Source organism: Podarcis tiliguerta, assembly GCF_965153285.1.
Source record: "Podarcis tiliguerta genome assembly, chromosome: 12".
Taxonomy (NCBI): domain Eukaryota; kingdom Metazoa; phylum Chordata; class Lepidosauria; order Squamata; family Lacertidae; genus Podarcis; species Podarcis tiliguerta.
Genome location: NC_139545.1, coordinates 43,302,503 through 43,323,354, shown reverse-complemented (window position 1 = coordinate 43,323,354; position 20,852 = coordinate 43,302,503). Strand labels below are relative to the sequence as shown.

The 20,852-nt window shown below is 43.3% G+C and overlaps 2 long non-coding RNA genes across 2 annotated transcripts in view; one reads left to right on the top strand and one right to left on the bottom strand.

Annotated features, from left to right (window-relative positions):
* The window catches only part of LOC310661177, an 860,679-nt gene that overhangs the window by 424,515 nt on the left and 415,312 nt on the right, over positions 1-20,852 (bottom strand). The gene's annotated exons all lie outside the window — the stretch shown is intronic.
* LOC310661171 overlaps positions 1-20,852 on the top strand; it is a 400,681-nt gene that overhangs the window by 272,973 nt on the left and 106,856 nt on the right. The gene's annotated exons all lie outside the window — the stretch shown is intronic.

Below are 20,852 nucleotides of genomic sequence, written 5' to 3'. Positions count from 1 at the left end.
AGGTACCACTGTATGTTGGAAACTGACCAGAGTGGCTGGGGCAACCCAGTAAAATATGTAAAATTAGTAAAATTATCATTATGGAATGGAACGTCCCTATTTTCATTGGAGGGTCTGAATTACTGCCAGTAGCCAAGGCCAGTTTCAGGTGTGAGGTGGGTCCTCATGGGCTTCCCAGCGGGCATCTCATAACCTGGTGCCCCCAAGAGAGCACTGGAACCCCCATGATTAAAAAGGTAAAGGTAAAGGACCCCTGACAGTTAAGTCCAGTCGCGAACGACTCTGGGGTTGAGGCGCTCATCTCGTTTTATTGGCCAAGGGAGCCAGCGTTTGTCCGCAGACAGTTTTTCCAGGTCATATGTCCAGCATGACTAAGCCGCTTCTGGCGAAACTGATTAACAAGGTGGCAAAAATGGTGACACTATTTCTATATGCTCCCGACCCTCTTGAAAATCAATAAACATAATAGAAAATACTCATTTTAGGGAAATGTATGCTTTGCATCATGAATTATTCGGCAGACTCACAGAAAATATGAGTGCCTCAAACTGTTGAGAAAGGTTCTGCCTTCACAGGATGATGAAGCAGTAGAGCCTGCAGTCAAACAGCTCTTTTCCCCCCATGATGCTCTGCTCTCCAGTAACATTTGCTGAACTTTAGCACAGATAAACATCAAACCGGAGTACCTCAGAGGGAAAGAGGAGCAGAGCCCTGGATGGGTTTTCAGCTCAGCAAATATCCTGAGGTGTCAGTGGAGTGGATCGTTTTGAGCAAAAAGAACAAAATTATTCCAAGTAAAATACTGGAAAGGAGAAGAGGTTTAGTAAGAGTTTGGCATAAGATGTCTTGTGGGGGAAGGGGAAGGGGGAGAGTCACCGTCTTAAGTTTGCACAAGGTTTTCCGTGGCGTTATATTGCATGTCAGTAACTTTGTTACCCTGGACCTTGGGGTATTCCTCTCAAGGCCAATGATATTCCTGTGGCTAAAAACCCCAACCAAATGCAGAGTTAACTAGAAGAACGTAAATAATACAGACAGTGATGTGAATCTGGAAGCCCTTTGTGTAGAGTTATGGATGGATAGTTTTTCCCGAATGGGCATACATTTTTCAATAAAATATACCTTGACTGTATTAGTCTGCAGGCAGCATGAATAATGTTAAAGCATACCCTAAGAAAATAATATGTCCTTTACATTTGCTAGTAGCATCTTCCTAGTTTATTTTTCTTCTCGCTTTCACTTTTTTTAAAAAGGGAGGGAGCTGCCAGAAGAAAATGTTACCGCCACTGTTGTTTTTGTTGACAGCCATTTGCAAATCTGGCGTGCTTAATTAAAGGATTTATCTCATCTTTCATCACAGAAACCTGATTAATGGATGAAAAGTGAGGCTGAAAGAGAGAGCAAGCTGTCCAGGGTTACCCAGTTAGGGTTGATTCAAATGTTCATAACAGCACATGTTACAGTAGGTTAGATCCAGACTTGGTTATTGTAATGGTTCTAGGGGTTGCTTGTGCGTAATTTGTCGTTACTCCTGGCTAGGTTGCCTGGTTGAACCCTTTCTGTCTGGACAGCCTCAAGTTCCGTGGCTGCCTCAGTCGCTGGCAGAATCCGTCAGAGGGCGTTTCTTAAACCTCTTCCAGCATAGAAGCTGTTTGACGCCCAGTCTCCTCCCCCTCTGCCTGCGCGGAAGTTTTCTGCGCAAGGTGGGTGTGGGCAACGGAGTACTCGTGCCCTCTCCGCTGGTCTCCTGCGAAGAGTCCTGGAGCCACCTCTCTGATTCCTCCATCTGCCCCCCTTCTCCACTGGTGTTACGCTGATTTCCTTCCCCAGCAGATGGGCTACCCCTCCTCCTACTTGGACCCTCTCCACCATCGTCCTGGAGCCTCCTCTCCGCCTCCCGCTCCGATGGCAGTTCCCTGACAGTTATGCTTAAAGAAGGCCACTGAAATCAATGGGACATGAGTTACACATGTCAGGGCTTTTTTTCCCCAGCCGGATGTTACAGGAACTTTTGCCATTATAAGAGAACAAGGCAGGCATTCATAGTGAGTTCTGACACCTCTTTTTCTAGAAAAATAGCACTGCACATGACTGACTTAAGTCCCAAGTGTGGCCCACGATGCAATCCTAACACCTGTCTAGGAGCAGCAGGGCTGAATGGGGCAGTAGAGCCATCGCCCCATCTGAAACTCTAATGTTGTCATAATTTCCCAGTGATTTTCATGCCCATGCCACTGTCACTCGCATGATGAAATTTAAACTGGTTCCCCCAGATACAGTTCTTTCCCAACATTTAAAATTCAGCATGGCATGGTGGTATGTTCATGAAAAAGCCACATTTCTATAATGCCTCATCGTAATAGAAAACTTAGAAATCAGGGCAGCGAACTGACTAACCCCATGTCTGAATGCAGTCTTATTCCCAAATAAATATCTTTAGGATCTGATTACTTCTCCACCCCACTCCCTGAAATGGTTGGCTTAAAGACAAATACTTCAGCTTCACTGGGCCAAGGATCAGATTACCCCATTCAGTTCCCCCCACATGCCCATAAACAAAGTAGACCAAATCTACTTTGACTCAGCCTCTGACGTGTAAGGGAGTAATGACTCTAAAGGAGGGGAGGGGGGTAGGGACAATTTAAGACGTTAATAACTTGAATTTGATTCTAGGTTGGGTTTGAGGTTTTGGAATTTTAAGCTTTTCCCCTTCTCTAGCTTAATTGCTAGGTTTCATTTGAACACTGGGTAAAGGATTATAATTTATCTTGCCTAGCTACCTGATAATTAGGCAATTGATGCAATTAGTCGTATTCGTTTAAAAAAATTCGCACAGATTAAATTGAGAAAGGAGAGTGTGCAGAGATCTCGCGGAAAAGCGGCGACACAAACCAGATCTGGGCTGTCTTTTGGGGTCAGATATAAAGTAATGGCATTTGAACGTCCAACACAATGGGAGGAAGGAGAAACGTCTCACTGAAAGTTCCATGGCAAAAGCATAAGCAAAACATATACTAGATATGCCTAACGTATACCCAACTTACTGTTCAGACTGTCCTCATTTTGACAAATACAGCACATGAAATATAGCACATGAAATCAAAACACAAGTCTGTGAGCACCTAGAAAGGAATGCTGTGATCACCAATAGTGATCTGAAAAATAAGTCATGTCAGACTAACCTGATCTCATTTTTTGACAGAATTACAAGCCTGGTAGATTAAGGGAATGTAGTGGATGTAGCCTACCTTGATTTCAGCAAGGCATTCAGCAAGGTGCCCCATGATATTCTTGTAAAGAAGCTGGTAAAATGTGGTCTTGACTATGCTACCACTCAGTGGATTTGTAACTGGCTGACTGACCGAACCCAAAGGGTGCTCATCAATGGTTCCTCTTCATCCTGGAGGAGTGACTAGTGGGGTGTCACAGGCTTCTGTCTTGGGCCCAGTCTTATTCAACATCTTTATCAATGACTTGGATGATGGACTCAAGGGCATCCTGATCAAATTTGCAGATGACACCAAACTGGGAGGGGTGGCTAACACCCCAGAGGACAGGATCACACTTCAAAACGACCTTGACAGATTAGAGAACTGGGCCAAAACAAACAAGATGAACTTTAACAGGGAGAAATGTAAAGTATTGCACTTGGGCAAAAAAAATGAGAGGCACAAATACAAGATGGATGATACCTGGCTTGAGAGCAGTACATGTGAAAAGGATCTAGGAGTCTTGGTTGACCACAAACTTGACATGAGTCAACAGTGTGACGCAGCAGCTTAAAAAGCCAATGCAATTCTGGGCTGCATCAATAGGAGTATAGCATCTAGATCAAGGGAAGTAATAGTACCACTGTATTCTGCTCTGGTCAGACCTCACCCGGAGTACTGTGTCCAGTTCTGGGCACCACAGTTCAAGAAGGACACTGACAAACTGGAACGTGTCCAGAGGAGGGCAACCAAAATGGTCAAAGGCCTGGAAACGATGCCTTATGAGGAACGGCTAAGGGAGCTGGGCATGTTTAGCCTGGAGAAGAGGAGGTTAAGGGGTGATATGATAGCCATGTTCAAATATATAAAAGGTTGTCACATAGAGGAGGGAGAAAGGTTGTTTTCTGCTGCTCCAGAGAAGCGGACACGGAGCAATGGATCCAAACTACAAGAAAGAAGATTCCACCTAAACATTAGGAAGAACTTCCTGACAGTAAGAGCTGTTCGACTGTGGAATTTGCTGCCAAGGAGTGTGGTGGAGTCTCCTTCTTTGGAGGTCTTTAAGCAGAGGCTTGACAACCATATGTCAGGAGTGCTCTGATGGTGTTTCCTGCTTGGCAGGGGGTTGGACTCAATGGCCCTTGTGGTCTCTTCCAACTCTATGATTCTATGATTCTATGATTCTAAGTCTCCATCTGAATTTCAGATATGAATCACACAGAACTGGGTGGATTTTTGTGAGTAAGAATCAAGGACACAGAAGTCAGTGGCCTACAGACAAAATGCAACAAGCTTGTGGCAGTAGTCACTGGCTTCCTAAACTTTAATGAGTTAAAATGTTGTCTCTGCTGCTAATGTTGAAGTAGCAATAATAAACCTGACAAGCCACACATATCCTGGTGCTAAATACAATTCGTTCAGCTTCCTTGCAAGCCTGTAAGTTAGGTGTAACCAACATGGTGCCTTCCAGATGCTGTTGGACCACAACTCTCATCAGCTGTGGTCAGCATGGCCAATGTTTAGGGATGATGGGAGCCAAAGATTGACAAACGCTGGAGGGCCACTGCCTCCTCGTTCCTGGTTCAGAACATTGGACTGAAAACTGAAAACAAGCACACTTGGTGACCTTGAGCAAATCACTTAAGTTGCAATCCTATACTTACTTATCTGAAGTCCCTAAACTCAATGGGACTTACTTCTGAGTTGGCAGTGCAAAGTTAACTTGAACCCATCTCTCAGTGTGGTTGTAAATTTAAAAGAGGAGAAATAACCATGGATGCATCTGAGATCTGTGGGGAAAGGGTGGGGTGAAATGTAAGAAAGAACAGAAGACATTTCCCCCTAGAACACTGGTATTTCAAAATTAAGAACAAAGCTCTAGATGGGCTTTGCAAGTTGAGGACACCCTTTTTCCTGAATAATTTGGGCAATTTTCAAAAGCATGGTTAAGCATAGATTTATATAGGTAGTTATATCATATATATATATATGACTGAATAGGTTTTAATATGTTCTTGTGTCCAATTTTATTTTCTATGTGCTTTTAGCCTGCCACCCATTCTTAACCTGAGGGATGGAGGGGGAGGAGATGTCTGGAAACATCTAAAAGGTTTTCATAAAGGGGCCCAGATTTCAAATTTATATCATGGCAATTGTAGTCCCCACTCCCCCCCCCCCATAATGCTACCTATGAACCTTGACAGTGTCACAAAAGGATTGTCATTCATCCCCATTTCTTCTGATTCAACCTTTCTCATATCAAGCTTTAATAGTCTCACAAACGTACTCTCCCTTCCCAACCCCTCTCTTTGTCAATCAAATTATCTGGAGAATAGGACAGGAATAGGACTTTTCTAATGCTTTTTTAAAAAGCAAAGTCCAATGGGATAAGGTACTGTGAAATGGTATAATGTCTCAACTTGTTGGACAAGGGAGGCTGTTGGAAGTACTGGCAGAACAGTGACATTAGAAAGTTCTCTCCCTGGTCCTCTTGTTGCTGTGGTTCCCTCACTGGGCCTGCAGTGGCCATAAAGCAGGGATGGGGAATCTCTCTAGATCAGCCTTTCTCAACCTGTGGGTCCCCGGATGTTGTTGGACTAGATCTCCCACCACCCCTAGCTAGCAAGGCCAGAGCTCAGGGATGATGGGAGTTGTCCAACAACATCTGGGGACCCACAGGCTGAGAACCGCTGCTCTAGATGATGCTTGACTCTATAACTTCCATCAGCCCCAACCAGAAGGGCCGGTGGCGAGGGATGATGCAATCCACCAACATCTGGAGAGCTACAGGAAAATATAGTCATCTGCATTTTAAGGAATTTGGTTTGAATTATTATTATTATTATTATTATTATTATTATTATTATTATACCACCCTCACAGAATAAAATCAAGATAAAAAACTGCAAAATACCTAATAAAAATAAAACAACAACCCCCTCCCAACAAAAAAACACATTTTAAAAGGGCATAGGATGTCAATCAGATCAATCAAAGGCCTGGTTAAAAGGGAACATTTTTTTCCTGGCACCTAAAGGTATATAATGAAGGTGCCAGGCAAACTTCCCTGGGGAGAGCATTCCACAGATGGGGAGCCACTGTAGAGAAGGCTCATTCTCGTGTTGCCACCCTCCAAACTTCTCAAGGAGGAGGCACAAGAAGGAGGGTCTCAGAAGATGATCTCAGGATGTGGGTAGGTTCATATGGGAAGACGCGGTCCTTGAAGTATTGCGATCCTGAGCCGTTTAAGGCTTTATAGGTCAAAACCAGCACTTTGAATCAGGCCTGGAAACTAATTGGTAATCTGTGTTGTTGGACCAAGATTGGTGTAATATGTTCAAACTGTCTTGCTCCGGTGAGCAACCTGACTGCTGAATTCTGCACTAGCTGAAGTTTCTGAACCGTCTTCAAAGGCAGCCCTATGTATTGTCACATTGCAGTAATCTAACCTTGCGGTTACCAGTGAATTGACAACAGTGCATAGACAACATAGACAGGCTATCCCTGTCCAGATAGGGGCATAGCTGGGCCACCAACCGAAGCTGATGGAAGGCACTCTGGGCCATTGAGGCCACCAGAGCCTCAAGCGACAGCAAAGGATCCAAGAGTACAGTCATACCTCAGGTTGCAATTGTTGCGGGTTGTGCATTTTCGGGTTACAGATGCGCCAAACCCAGAAGTACCATAATGGGTTACTTCCGGATTTCAACGCTCGAGCATGTGCAGAAGTGCTAAATCGCACTTTGCGCATGTGCAGAAGCGCTGAATCGTGTCACGTGCGTGTGCAGATGCGGTGCTGTGGGATGAGAACGTGCCTCCCGCATGGATCATGTTCACAACCTGAGGTTCCACTGTACGCAGTGGCGTAGCATGGGTTGTCAGCACCCGGGGCAAGGCAAGTAATTTGCGCCCCCCCCCCCCCCGCTGCACTGTCCCTCCTCCAGATAGTCTCTCGCTCCCTCTCCGCACCGCACCGCATGCCTGGCACCCTCCCCTCCACAGTGGGCAGCGACCCGGCGGCTCAGATCGGATTCGCACAGCCACCACTGCAGTGAGAGAGAGTGAGTGAGCCAGGTAGGGGCAGAGAGCTGTGAGTGCGAGCGCCCCCCCAGATGTTGTGCCCCTGCACCCCCCACGCTACGCCACTGACTGTACGCCCAAGATATAAACCTGCTTCTTCAGGGGAAGTGTAACCCCATCAAGAGCAGGCAGCCTCCCACTTTCTGGTCTAGGCAACCACCCGCTAACAGTGCCTCTGTCTTATCTGGATTGAGCTTCAGTCTGTTGGTTCTCATTCTTATTATTCAGCTTACATTATGGGCTCCAGGCTTCTGGGCATTACAAGGTTCAACAAAAAAAGAATCTGGGGTCACCTCAAGCCCTCTCCACCCCAGTTGCTGGTCTGTGCTTCACCTCCCTTGCTGAGAGGATTATTCCTTCAGGATCCACCCAAATTCATTAATTATTTTCTTTCAAGATTATGCAGCACTTGTTGGAATACTGTGGATTTTCCAATGGCTTTTAAACGATTCACTTCTCTGCTACCACCCATATATGGCTCCTTAGATATTTCAGTGCAATGAAACATTTCTATGGGTTCTATCCAATGACACTTTTTGCACCGTTTATTACAGTATGTAATCAGCATGTTATTAAAGTTTCGGAAAGACTGCATGGAGAAAGGATTGCTTTGTGGTCTACTCAATAGGTGGCACTGTAGTTCCGAATAAGGTAAAAGAAAAAGAAGAAAAAACTTGCTCAATGCTCCTGTTTCTTATAGGATGATAAGGAATATGGCTGCCATCCTGAATGATGTTCTTAAAGCCTTCCCTGACACCGTCCTTTTATTAGACACTCTTTTCCAGTAAACATTCCCTTATAAGCGTGTGAATGTGTGCGTATATGTTTAATGGTTTGCAGTTACATCTGGCGATGAATCATAAACAGAGATGATTACTTTTGGAGAAAATATGTGCTGCAAACACTGTAAATCATACAATTTATGATTGCATACAGAGTTTTTCAGACACTAAATCATGTTTATGTTTTTTTTTAAAATATGTGCTTCAGCTTATCTGAATATGCAACCCTTCATCCTCCAAAGAAGCTTTCTTGGGCTACTTAAACTGGGATAGATATTGTGCTATTTATTGTGCTGAGTTATAATTCCATTGTTGATGTTAACTACTGTCAAAAATGTCAAAGACTGTTTACACGACCAAGCACCATGGTAGTTAATAGCATGAGAGAACATTTCTACTGTCTGGAGCTCAAGTATATTAGCCATATTAGGCAGCTTCATATCTGTGCTTTTCACGCACGGACTTTGGCAATTGCTAAGCTTTGGCAACTGAATGAAACTGGTTTATCCAAAGGGGTTCAACAAACAATGGACTCCACAGTTGGTGCTCATTGGACACACAATCTGTTCACACATAGCAGCTGGAAAAGTAAATCCATGTTATTGGGCTGAATCCATCCAAAGGATATTATGAAAAAGAGTTCAGGCAGACCAACCCATAGAGATCCCTAGAAAAAAATGCCCCAAATCCCTGGTTTATTGGAGTTGGGTATATTACTCTGATCATTTCAGGAGATCCTACCTAGGTGAAGAACTATATACTGTGACTGGCTTTCTGGAGCAGCATTGCATATTACTCAGAAACAGATGAACACACATGCACCAGGGTTACTGTAAAACATGGAGCTTTCTGAAAGCATCTCTGTGAAATAGTTATCAATATGTCTACCACATGGTGGCACTATGTCACTGCATACTTGAGCAAAGAAATTCGAGGATGGCCACATCACAGGGAGGGCTGCAGGAATGTTCTATTGGAAACGGGGAAAGCACAAGGCCACATCCCCTTCTGAATTGGCACTATTGATTGGGAAACATCAATAGCAGACTAGAAGTTCATTCATCATTGATACAAAATTGTTACTTCAGGTCAGTGACTATGAGGCGGGAAAATATTGCAGTGTTGCCGGACACTGGGTTTAATGTTTCCGGTTGTTTCTGTACATGGGACTTTGGCTCAGTGCATGTAAAAAGTTGGACACAGCCCCGCTACTATGTGCGCACATGTAAAAAAAGGAGACAACCTTTAAGACAACAAATTACAATTTATTTATGATCTTTATGACCTGTCTTCTATCTTTTTGTAAAGTAAAAAAGCAACCGATTAATAATAATAATAATAATGATGATGATGATGAAGAATAGCAATAATAGAACAGATGGACGAAGCAGTTTCTTGAAAGGTAGAACCTAGGGAAAGGCATAGCCTTTCCAACTCCACATTTGCCAGCTGGATCTGGAACAAGATGTCATGAATACTAGTAGCCCACTGAGGAGCTGTTGAATGAGTCATTGCTACTTGCATTACAGCCTGCTCCAGCTGGCCACTGCAGAGCTGGAAAGGGGCAGCCTGCCTTGGTATAGATCTGCTGAAATGGCATCGAGGCTACGAACATTTATAGCACACATGTCTGATAGTCTTTAACATGCTAGGCTCTCTGTTGTAAAAGCAGTTTTGTTCTCTCCGGTGAGTCAGGTACACAGACATTTAGACCCAAACTGATGCATAAATGACCATTAAAACAGGCTATATACAACATGCACCCCAGCTGCTATAAATGACATGTCAGCTTTGATTCTATTGAGCATAGTATCCCTATGGGGTGGCTCAGAGGGTTGGGGGTATCTGAGCTTCATTGGTTCCACTGCTACCTCCAGGGACATTTCCAGAAAGTAGACATAGAAGACTATTGCCATGGGAGTTGTGCTGTGGTGCCTCTCAGGGTTCCATCTCATCCCTCATGATATTTAACTTCCTCATGAAGCCGCTGAGAGCTATCATTGAGAGTATGAATATGTAGATGACATGCAGTTCCTTTCTCTTTCTTTCAGTGGAATCAGGAGAGGCAGTTGAGCTGTTAGACCTACGCTTGACGATGGTGATGGGTTGCATGTGGGCAGATAAACTCAAGATGAATCCTGAAGAGACAGAAATGATATGTGTCCCAAGCCCTCATTTTGAGAGATGGAACTGTTCTCCCCTGGAAGGAGCAGGTCTGCAGTTCTGGGGTGCTATTGGATTCAACACCATCCCTGGATTCAACACTCAGGTGGCCTTGATAGCTAAGAGTGCCTTTTCTCAGCTATCGCTGGTTCGCCAGCTGTGGCCCCTGCTGGGCAGAGATGACTTGAACCATTGCACTTCCAAATTGGATTATTGTAATGTGCTCTGTTTGCTAACCTGTTTATGGGCTCAAATCAATGTGCTCACATTAGTGTTTAGAGCCCTAAATGACTTAGGCCCCAAATACCTGAAAGACAGCAGCTCTCCCTACAGACCATCTTCTGTGCCAAGATCAGCTGAGGGTGCCCTCTTGGTTATTCCACCACCCTCAGGAGCTCAGAGGTGGGGTGAGGAGGAAGCCCGGGGAAAGGCATTCTCTGTGGCAATCCCTAAGTTGTGGAACTCCCTCCCCACCAAGATATGTCTGGCATCTTCACTATACAGCTTTTGGTAAATGCTGAAGATGAACCTGTTACTTTTGGCACTTCAGGTGTGTATTTTGAGGACCCACCTTATTTTGGTAATTTTAAGTAGTTTTACACTGTTGTGTTTTCATATTAATGTTGTGTTTTAATTGTTGTAACCCACCCTGGGACCTTAGGGTGAAGGATGGGTAATTAATAGTAATCATCATCATCATTATCATTATCACAATGAGGCTATGCTGGATTAGACCAAAATACAGCATCCAGTTGGAGAAGCAGTTAGCCAAGTGCTAGGGGCAGCACAGGTAGCTTGCAGAAACTAAGACTAAAAGCCTTATTGAACTCATAGAACTAGTACGACAGTTCCTTGGATCTTTATATTTACCTCCTATCGCCATTGTTTTCAGCCTGATCTGAAGATTATACTATTGCCCTGGACATGTTAATCTTGAAATGGCATACGTAGGGAGTAGTGGGGGGGGGGGATAGGAAATCAGGAGCTGTGTCATAAATGACTGTGAATTCAATACCAAGCATCTGCTCAAAGAGGAAAACACTGAGGTCAGATGTTGGCCTTGGCTATGGAGTGAGTTTGGGGAGCCATATATCTCTTTTACAACCTGCAAATATGTGCCTCATACACACAAACACATGCACACACGTTATATAATTTAAACTCTGTTTTACTGAGCAAATGGCTGCTTATATTGAATTAGCCTTAGCTAATTTTAGGAAAAACCCATTTGAAGTGTGATAGAAAGTCTGGGATAAAGCAGCATTACATTTGTGCTGAAAAAGAAAGAAAGAAAGAGTTTTCTTGATTAATATGGCCATCTCTTTGTGATCTTGTGCATTAACTGATGGATAAAACTATTAATCACATGAATAATTTGGCCCACAAAGTGCTCCTACAATCAGTATTTAAAAAATTAAAAAAATGAAACTTTGAGTTCAACACACACACAGAGAGAAGTAAAGGTAAAGGTAAAGGGACCCCTGACTGTTAGGTCCAGTCGCGGGCGACTCTGTGGTTGCGGCGCTCATCTTGCTTTATTGGCTGAGGGAGCCGGTGTACAGCATGACTAAGCTGCTTCTGGCAAACCAGAGCAGTGCATGGAAACGCTGGAGCGGTACCTATTTATCTACCTGCACTTTGATGTGCTTTCGAACTGCTAGGTTGGCAGGAGCAGGGATCATGCAACAGGAGCGCACCCCGTTGCAGGGATTCAAACCGCCGACCTTCTGATCGGTAAGCCCCAGGCTCTGTGGTTTAACCCACAGCGCCACCCGCGTCCTAATCTAATGGTAGATTCATAATAAATCCATGCTCTATAGGTAGATTCCTTACATTCCTTTGCACTGTATATATAACAGGCTTCACATAATCACCCTTTTCAACAAAGTTTATTCTATTGAAATCTATTAAAATGATGCCTTGCCTAATCATGTATTTTTGCAATGTACAACAACAACTATCTGTATGCATGATGCTTGAAATTGTACTTGCCCCCAAGAGATAATGTTATAAATTTCCATAGTGAGGTGAAGAAAACAAGGGGGAGGGTTTGAGAGGGTTGGGATGACAGAAGAGGGAATAGCAAGTAGAGATGAATGTGAAAAAAATGCTTTTCACCTATTCATCACCTTAGACAAGGTCGTTCACTGGTCAGAAGATGGGATAGAGCAGAGTTATCTGTCAGAGGGAGCTAGCTATACATAACATATGACCATAAGAGGAACTTTGTTGGATCAGGTCAAAGGCCGATCTTCTGACCAGTGAACCAACTAGATGCCTATGGAAAGCTCTCGTGCAGAACCCAAGTTCAACAGCTGCGCAGTAGCAATGCAGAAGGTAGTTTTTGTTGATCATGCTCTACAATGCAACATTTTATTACCTGCTTCACTTCTAGTTCCCAATAGGTTATGAAGAAACTACTGATTTACCCACACGTTCATCCTTGAAGGCCCACCTGAAAATGAGGCAGCCCCACTTTGGGAGAAAGCCTGGCTATGAGTCTGTGGATTATTGCAGGTGTGAAGTTCTGGGCTGATACTTAAAGATGTATGTATTGAATGTATTTTAACGGGTAGAAGCAGCGCATGAAAAACCCATTGCCCTGACAAACCACCCTGTCGAATGTCCTGACAGAACAAAACATTGTAAGCTTATTCTTATGTTTCCACATGGGTGAACTGGGCTCACCCAAAGAATTTTCTGTCATGTTCTCCCCCTTTCCCTCCCACCCCACCCCATTTCTCCTTCGCTGTTGATATAGAGTCTAAATTAAGGCGCCCTGAAGAAGATGAGGGAAAGCCCACCTTTCAAGCAAGCAGCCTTGGCAGCAGAAGAAAGTGTTTGATTGTTCCTCACACAAACGGTCCCCATTAGAGCTCAAGATGTTCTTTTCCTCCTAATCCTCATTTGTACCCCTTAGCCATTTGTTTAGAATTAAATTAACTGCAATTTGGGAGATGTGGATGAAAGGTAGTACATTGAGTAGATATCACATGTTTTCTGAATGGTGCCTGTCCTGTCCCTTTCACAGCCATTGAATGAGCTTGAAAGGGTGCAGTGTGTGAATTGTCCGACTGTCACTCTGTGGTGAAGCCTACTAGCCAGTATCGCCATGGAAACAGCAGGAAAAAGACAATTAACAAAATGGTTCTGATTTCTACCACCCCCTCTATTTCTTGGAGGGGAGTGTGTTCATTAGTGATTTTTTTTTTTGTTTTGTTTTGGTTTTCCTGGAATAAGAAACAACCAGAGGAAGGGAAGAGCCCTCCTCATTAAATTAGATATTGCCAGCATTGTGGGACAGAAATTTGCGCTTGTCTAACAAAATATGTGGGGTTTTTTTGTTTTGTTTTTTTTTAAAAACACCTCTGTTGTCTAGTCTTAGCCCTTTCTTTCTTCATTTCCATCACCAAAAAGAATTATCTCAAAATATTCTTAGGTGAATGACTGTTAATGAGCAGAGCTTGTGAGTTTAACCCTCACACATTCTCGGGTCTTTTAATTAGCTCCTCACAGAATCATTCCTGTGACAGAAACACAATGTAGGCTGGAGTGTCTGAACCAAAAGGGGTCTCTCTATAGATTCCCCCCTCCCCTTAGCCTTAGTTTAAAATCAAATTGGAATGAAGAAAGGGGGTATTGGCTGCTGTTAACGTCAGATTTGTATGCCTGAAGGAAAGCCCCATCTCGCGCATTCAGAAATAGAGCCTCGAAGGAATGTAGCATGTTACCAAGCCACAAATAGCCAAAGGAAGAAGGGGAAGTCTAAAACTGGATACACCCTGCTTCTTTTTAAATAAAGGGTTATGGCATGTGTACATCACTTATGCTATATGACACACAGTAAATCTCATGGTATGAGGTCTCGGTGTTCTATAAAGAGGCAACAGCTCCAAACCTCAAACCACTCATATTGGCAGAATAAGAAGCATTGCTCTATGGTAGGTGAAGTTGCCTATCTTGCCAAATATGCTATGGGCTTCAAGATCACAGTCTTCTGAGAATACAGGTATGCTGAATGTATAGGTTGATGTTAGGGGCACGATCAACCAGTTAAGGTGGCCTGCTTCCAAAGTCTTCTGGAACTGCTTGGATTCCAGAATGCTCTGGAGGAATTTGTTGACTGATGATGATCACGTTAATGGCCTGGTAGACCGGTGGATTAGTAGGTTCACCCACACCAATGGTGCTGTGGTTGCCAGGTCTGGTATTCTGAGGGACAATACTAGCTCCTTTAATGACTATGTCACATGACATAGGGGCCATTTGAATAGCGATGTTGTGATGGTGTCAAAGGAAGGGCCTTGTATTTTCTGTTGCCACTGCATAGGTGAGGTTCTGCACAAGAAACTGTTTTGATAATGCATGGCCTGGTTATTCTGTGTGGAAAGTGTGGAAAGTGGTATCACATTCTACAACCAGTCTGCTAGATACTTTAGGCAAATGTTTCCCATGTTGGGAAATTGCTTTTGTCAATGGCTATGACTGAAAGTCAATTTTGAACCTTGTGAAGGATCAGGCTTCCAGTCTGTGTTCAAAGCTACGTTTGAAAACTCTGTGATGTGGAGTCCTGGATGGGGCAGATTGCATCGGTCTTTCCTCTGGTCTACATTAACCAATGGTGGCTCTCCACCATTTCAAAGAAGGTCCTCTCCCAGCCATATCTGGAGATGCCAGGGATTGAACCAGGAACCTTTGGCATGCAGAGCAGTTGCTCTACCACTAAGCTAGTGCCTTTCCCCATCCAGGCAGCTTATAGGACCAAGCTGCTTAGCTTCAGCAGAAAAATTGCATCAGGTGCCTGTAGACATTAGGTTTCTCTTTTCACATGTGGAAAGCCAAAACAAAACAAAACAAATAAAGACTGATAGATGAAACTCCACATACAAATCTGTTTTAAAAGTGGACAATGTAAACTATATGATCAAGTTTCCCTGGTGGTCTTTTTGCACATTTTCATGCACATACTGTACATTTTCTCTTTTGCTGCCTTTTTTGTCCAGTATAAAGTCCCAAATAAACTAATTATTTGGTTTCTTACAATGCCTTCAAGTTGGAGTAAAGTAAACACCACAATTTGGGAACATGGGAAGATTACTTAGGGCTGCAGGAGATCTAGATTATCCTGAGATAATCACAGCATGATTGTTTGAGAGTTCACAGCAATTATCATGATGGAAAACATATAGAGGCCCACAAGGAACAATATACTAAGTGCTTCAATTACAATTAACCTCAAGAAAAACAGATGCAAATGAGTAATAAAAGCTGTAAAACCATCATCATTAAGTAAAGACTCTACTTCATTGGGACAAAATAGATACAAACCATGTGTCAGCCACTGAGTCAATCCTGATCCAAAGAAACATTCTTATATAATTATTTTTCCAATTAAAATAAACCCATTATAACAACAGCTGAAGCTGCTATTTGATGTTAAGGGAAACAAACGTGTCCCAGAAGAAGAATGAAGCAACATCTGTTTTGTCTCACTTGCTTTCTGTCTTTGCTAGACTAGGTAACTGGATAATGTGGTGTGGGGTGTGTGTGTCAGGTCTACCACCTCCTGGACCCTGGGCAGTGGTTTGGAGCAGGGTTTCCCAAATTTGCTTTTGGACTACAATTTCCATAATCCCTGACAACTGATCCCTGATCCCTGGTCCTGCTAGCTAGGGATGATGGTACTTATAGCCCAGCAACAGCTGGAGACCCAGGTTTGGGGAACCCTGGTGGAACAATTCACTTCCAAGTGCTAACCATAAACTGAAGTTAGATGACCCACCAGCATTCAGTACCAAGGAGGCGTCAGTAGGCAAATGTGAAGGCAGGATGGAAGAGCTAGTTGGGAGAAACAACACTCACTAAGGCCTAGGAAACTATGTTACTCAACTGAAGAACCACTGAGACAGAAAGCCGTCTTCCTACTTCTTCCTGCACAGGCAGAACCAATGGCCAACCTGAGTGGGTGGAGCCAGTCTAGGTTTGGAAGGTTCTTCTTTGAGTGGCTGGTTATACACCTTGCCACATGGGGCAGAAGTCAGCAGTTCATGACAATCTGAATTGCCATCTGCTCACACACAACCTACTCTCCTAAAAGTCTGATCTCATGGAAAGGACAGTAAATAGTAAGCTGAGGGAGGCTCCAGTGAAGGTAGGAGAGGCCTGATGGACCAGAACTTACACACTGACCATCTTTTCTTGCTGTGGATTATGGATCACCAGAAATAGCATCATTTTGTACCAGCAGATACCTTTGGGCTTCTCCAGTTATTGCTGGATTTTCCCTCTACTAGTTTTCAGTTTCCCCCTTTCCCAAAGTGGATCTTTGTTCCTTTTTGGAGAGGGAGGGAGGTAACAGTAGGTGGAGTATGCTTGGCATCAAGTCCACGAAAAGCCATGCCACTGCATAAACGGGCTCTTCTTGTACTCTGGTGGAGTAAGTGAGAGAAGGTACTCATCTAAGTCCCATTATAGCACCCTCTATAGGACTCAAATAGGAAAAGGCAGAGAAGGTAGGAGAGCTCAATCAAATCCAGGGCTTTAGTCAAACCATAGCCTTCTAAAGCAGCTGGGGGGGGGGCAAGCTGTCACATAATATAACAGGGCAAGGCTCCCTCTGCCTCTGTGGTGATCTGGGGACAGAACATGCAGAACAAGGTGCGCACTGGTGTTTAGCTTCTGCGAAACAAAGGACAGCAATGCAACCAGTGCCTATGTACAATTTAAAATAATATTAATGAAATTGCCATACACTCTTTTTTTAATCTAAATATCCAAATCTGCAAATATGTGCTTAACTTATCATTTCTCCCTGCCACAGACTCTCCCATGTCACTAAGCCCTGTTACCTCTTCAGCTTTCAACACCTCCTCCTCCCAGTCTACTCCCTCTTCGTTGCCCCACTACCAGTCCCTGGCCTTTGAGTCCCTTGGGGGTTCCACAGTTGGTTCCTCCCACCATTCTTCTGTGCCCAACCCATCCATGACACCCACACCCTAAGGACTCCCAGTAGCCACTGGTGCCCACCCCTGGGTCATCCTCACCCTGCTAGTCCTGGCATCCCTGTATCTCCGTGACAAAATGTCACATAAAAGCCAGTCCTAATTCTTTCAAAATTTGAGAAAACAATTTGTCTTGTGATGGGGAACCCCATTATGAGGTGTACTTTTTTTGACATGATATTTCAGATTTCTTTGAACTGCTGCACATGGTCTGCCAAATCAGCCTAGTGAAGCAGAATCAAGGAGGTGCATCAAGAGTGCTCACCTGAACAATAAGGCAGTTGCTATCATATATTTATTTATGAGTCACCTTCTACCAGTTTTTTACCAATATACCATCAACACAGCCGGAAATAGTTTAAAACAAAACCAAAAAAAAAAAGTGTAAAAAAACAACAAGACCTAAAGATAGGTTTAGAAACAGCTGGAGAAGCTTGTCAAAACCAAAATCTCTGTACTTTCTGGGAACAACTGAAGAGAGTGGGGCACCTGTCAAATCTCAACAGGGATACTGTTCCACAAAACAGGAGCAGCCTCATTGAAAGCCCCACTCCGAATTACTGTAGAGCGGGCTTTTGATATGTTGGGGACTTGAAGGAGAGACTCTTCTGCAGAACACAGCAACCTCCTGGGTATATAAGGGATAAAGTGTTCTCTCAATTAACCTGTTCACACACAGGATCAAAGTAAGTGACTGGAAGAAAGTTTCATATTGTACTGAATACACACATTGGAGTCTTTAGAAAATCTGAAGGCTGTATCATCCAAGCCTCATAGGAACTAGGGGCCAACAAAGAAATACTGCTGTATTAGTGCAAAGATGAAACTTGGCTGAAATTGTAAGCAGAGCTGCGCCGAACCCCTCTCATCACCTCTGAGCATTGCTTTCTCCTCTCTGACACAAAATAGATCCTTATTTTTTTTATATACCTCTTTTGGAAAGGAAAGAGTGCACAGGGATTTTGCGCTTCCTGTAATAAGGCTACAAGGTGGCCAAGGTGGTGTGTGTGTTCTCTGTTTTAAAGAAAGAAAGACAATTCTTATAAGGTGCTGTGCAACATTCCCGGCTGCCCATACTACCTGGAATATCCATGGGAGGACACTGAAGTCAGGGAGGTTGCATGTGGAGATCTTTTTAAAAGTTTAATTCTGTTAACTAAATAATAATAATAATAATAATAATAATAATAATAATAATAATAATAATAAATCTCAACACTCTCAGGTCCATTACAGGCAGCCTCCTCATCTGTCATCAGGTTCTACTGTGGCTGCCTGTAGTGCACCTTAAGAATGGCATAAGTCAAGTCCTTCTAGATATTAAAAAATCATCTAGGGCACACTACCCTCACTTCCCATGAACATTGCTTGAAGTGTGGGCAGCTAGGGAGGCTGCAGAGTGCTGCTCAATGTGTTGTTGTTGTTGTTTTTACGTTAACAGACTCCTTACAATTATTAAGGTAAGCGCCGAATCTCTGTACAACCTTGAAGCTCTCTGAAGTTTTCCTCTCCATTCCAGGGCCATTTCTTTTCGCCTCCCCTGTGAATGGCTAAAGGAACTTGGCCAAAATGATCACACCAGACCTCATTGTAAGGCCTGGAGTAAAGTGCCAATCTAACAAAACAGAATTGCAAACCAGCTTTCCCTGGGTTGTACCATTTAGGCACTCATGGCCCTAAGGTTTTGAGGGCTTTAGGCAAGAGAGTTATTTGGAAACCCTTAAGAGTACATGAGCAAATTTGGCACAAAATTTCACTTATTTCACTGATTCTATACATGAAGCTGCAGTGGATCATTATGCATTCATTGTAACCATTTTTTATTATAGCCAATAAAAGCTGTATTACATGATTCTTCTGCATGTTTAGATTAACTCTGATACTTGTGATGTTACAATGCAGCCACATTACCCTTGCTGTGCCCTGAATATGCTACTCAGGCCTGTAGTTTTTATTTGTGTCCAGTGTGTTCATCTTCATAGCCACATGTGTAATCAGCAGAGAAGTCAAAGTCAATAGCATCTGCCAAAGCTCATTGAAGAAGCAGATGCACTAATAGCATAGATAATCTTCAGTGGCTTCTTCAGGATATCTGTCCCATTTTCATCCCAAGGTCCATAGTATTTTTATTCATTCATTCATTCAAATATTTATGCATTGCTATGTCATAGAATAGATACATACCAAAGTAGTTTACAGTTATAAAACATAATAAAAACCACTTAAAAGATTAAAAACTGGCATCAATTAACGATTGTGAAAGGGTGTATTCTTAATTGCCTGCATGGGCATGGCAGAATAGACAGGTTTTCAGCAGGCACTTAAAAATTGACACAGGAAGCACCTGCTGAATCTTCATTGGCAGAGTATTCCACAAGGCTGGACCGATGACACTAAAGGCTCTGCTTCCTGTTGCTATCAAATGAGTATCCCCAATTCAGAGAACGATCAATGATGCTCCTGCCAATTATCTCAGTGATCGAGCTGGGATATAAGGGTTCAGGCGATGCCTGAGCTACCCTGAACCTAAATTGCTCAGGGCTTTGTAAATCAACGCAAGAGCCTAGAACTTGGATTAGGGGTAAGTGGGCAACCAGGGCAGCTGCTTTGACAAAGGTGTCACATGTTCTCAACCAGAAGCTTCCATCAGCATCCCCAAGGGCAGCCCCACGTAGAATGCATTGCAGGAATCCAACCTTGAGAGGATGGATGGATCGATGGATGGATTACAGTGGTCAGACTATCCCTGTTAAGCCATGACTGTAGTTGGCAAACCAGATGTAGCTGGTAAAAGGCACTGCTAGTTACAGAAGACACCTGTGCCTTTAATGACAATGATGTATCCAGGAGTATCTCCAAACTCCTGCAGAGGGGGTTCATCACAAACTGGTAACTTGCCAGTTTCCTGAACATGGGGACCAGCAGCCTAAAAAGGAGTCTTCTTAGGATTCATGTGTCATTCACTGGCCCTCAAATAGTCCACCTCTACATTCAGACACCAATCCAGAGCTTTCACAGCTTCTCCTGATTCAGATGTTATGGAGAAGCAGATTTGTATATCATTCACATACAAGTGACACTTTGCTCCAGAACTCCCAGTGGCCACTCCCAATTGCTTCATATAGATATTAAGTAGAAGAAAGGTATGGATTATGTGTCAGGTGTTATAACTTCTAGTTTTTGTTAAAATGTCATGTTTCATTTTGCTTAAAAAAACAACAACACAAAACCAACCTACTGAATGCTATTTAGTATCTCCATTTCACAATTGTAGGGAATTTTTGTTTTTTAAATTGCTGTTATTTTATTTCATACTGGAAGGCATAAAATCACTAGAAACATTTTCCATGGACTTTGCCTCTGTGTTTGACACAGTTCCCACAGCACAGTTGTGGGCCCCAGTTATGAAACATTACACTCTACTTATGGTTGATTCTTCAAGATATTTAAGGAGTTAGGGAGAAAATTCTTAATGTGCTCTCCAAGTCCATAACATGCAATCAGTATTTATCACGATGGGTTGCTTGTTGGGCAATGGCAAAGTCTTCCAATATGTGGTCAGAGGCTTCATCCATGGAATCTGTGAAGGAGAAGAGAAAATGAAAAAGGAGTCCGTG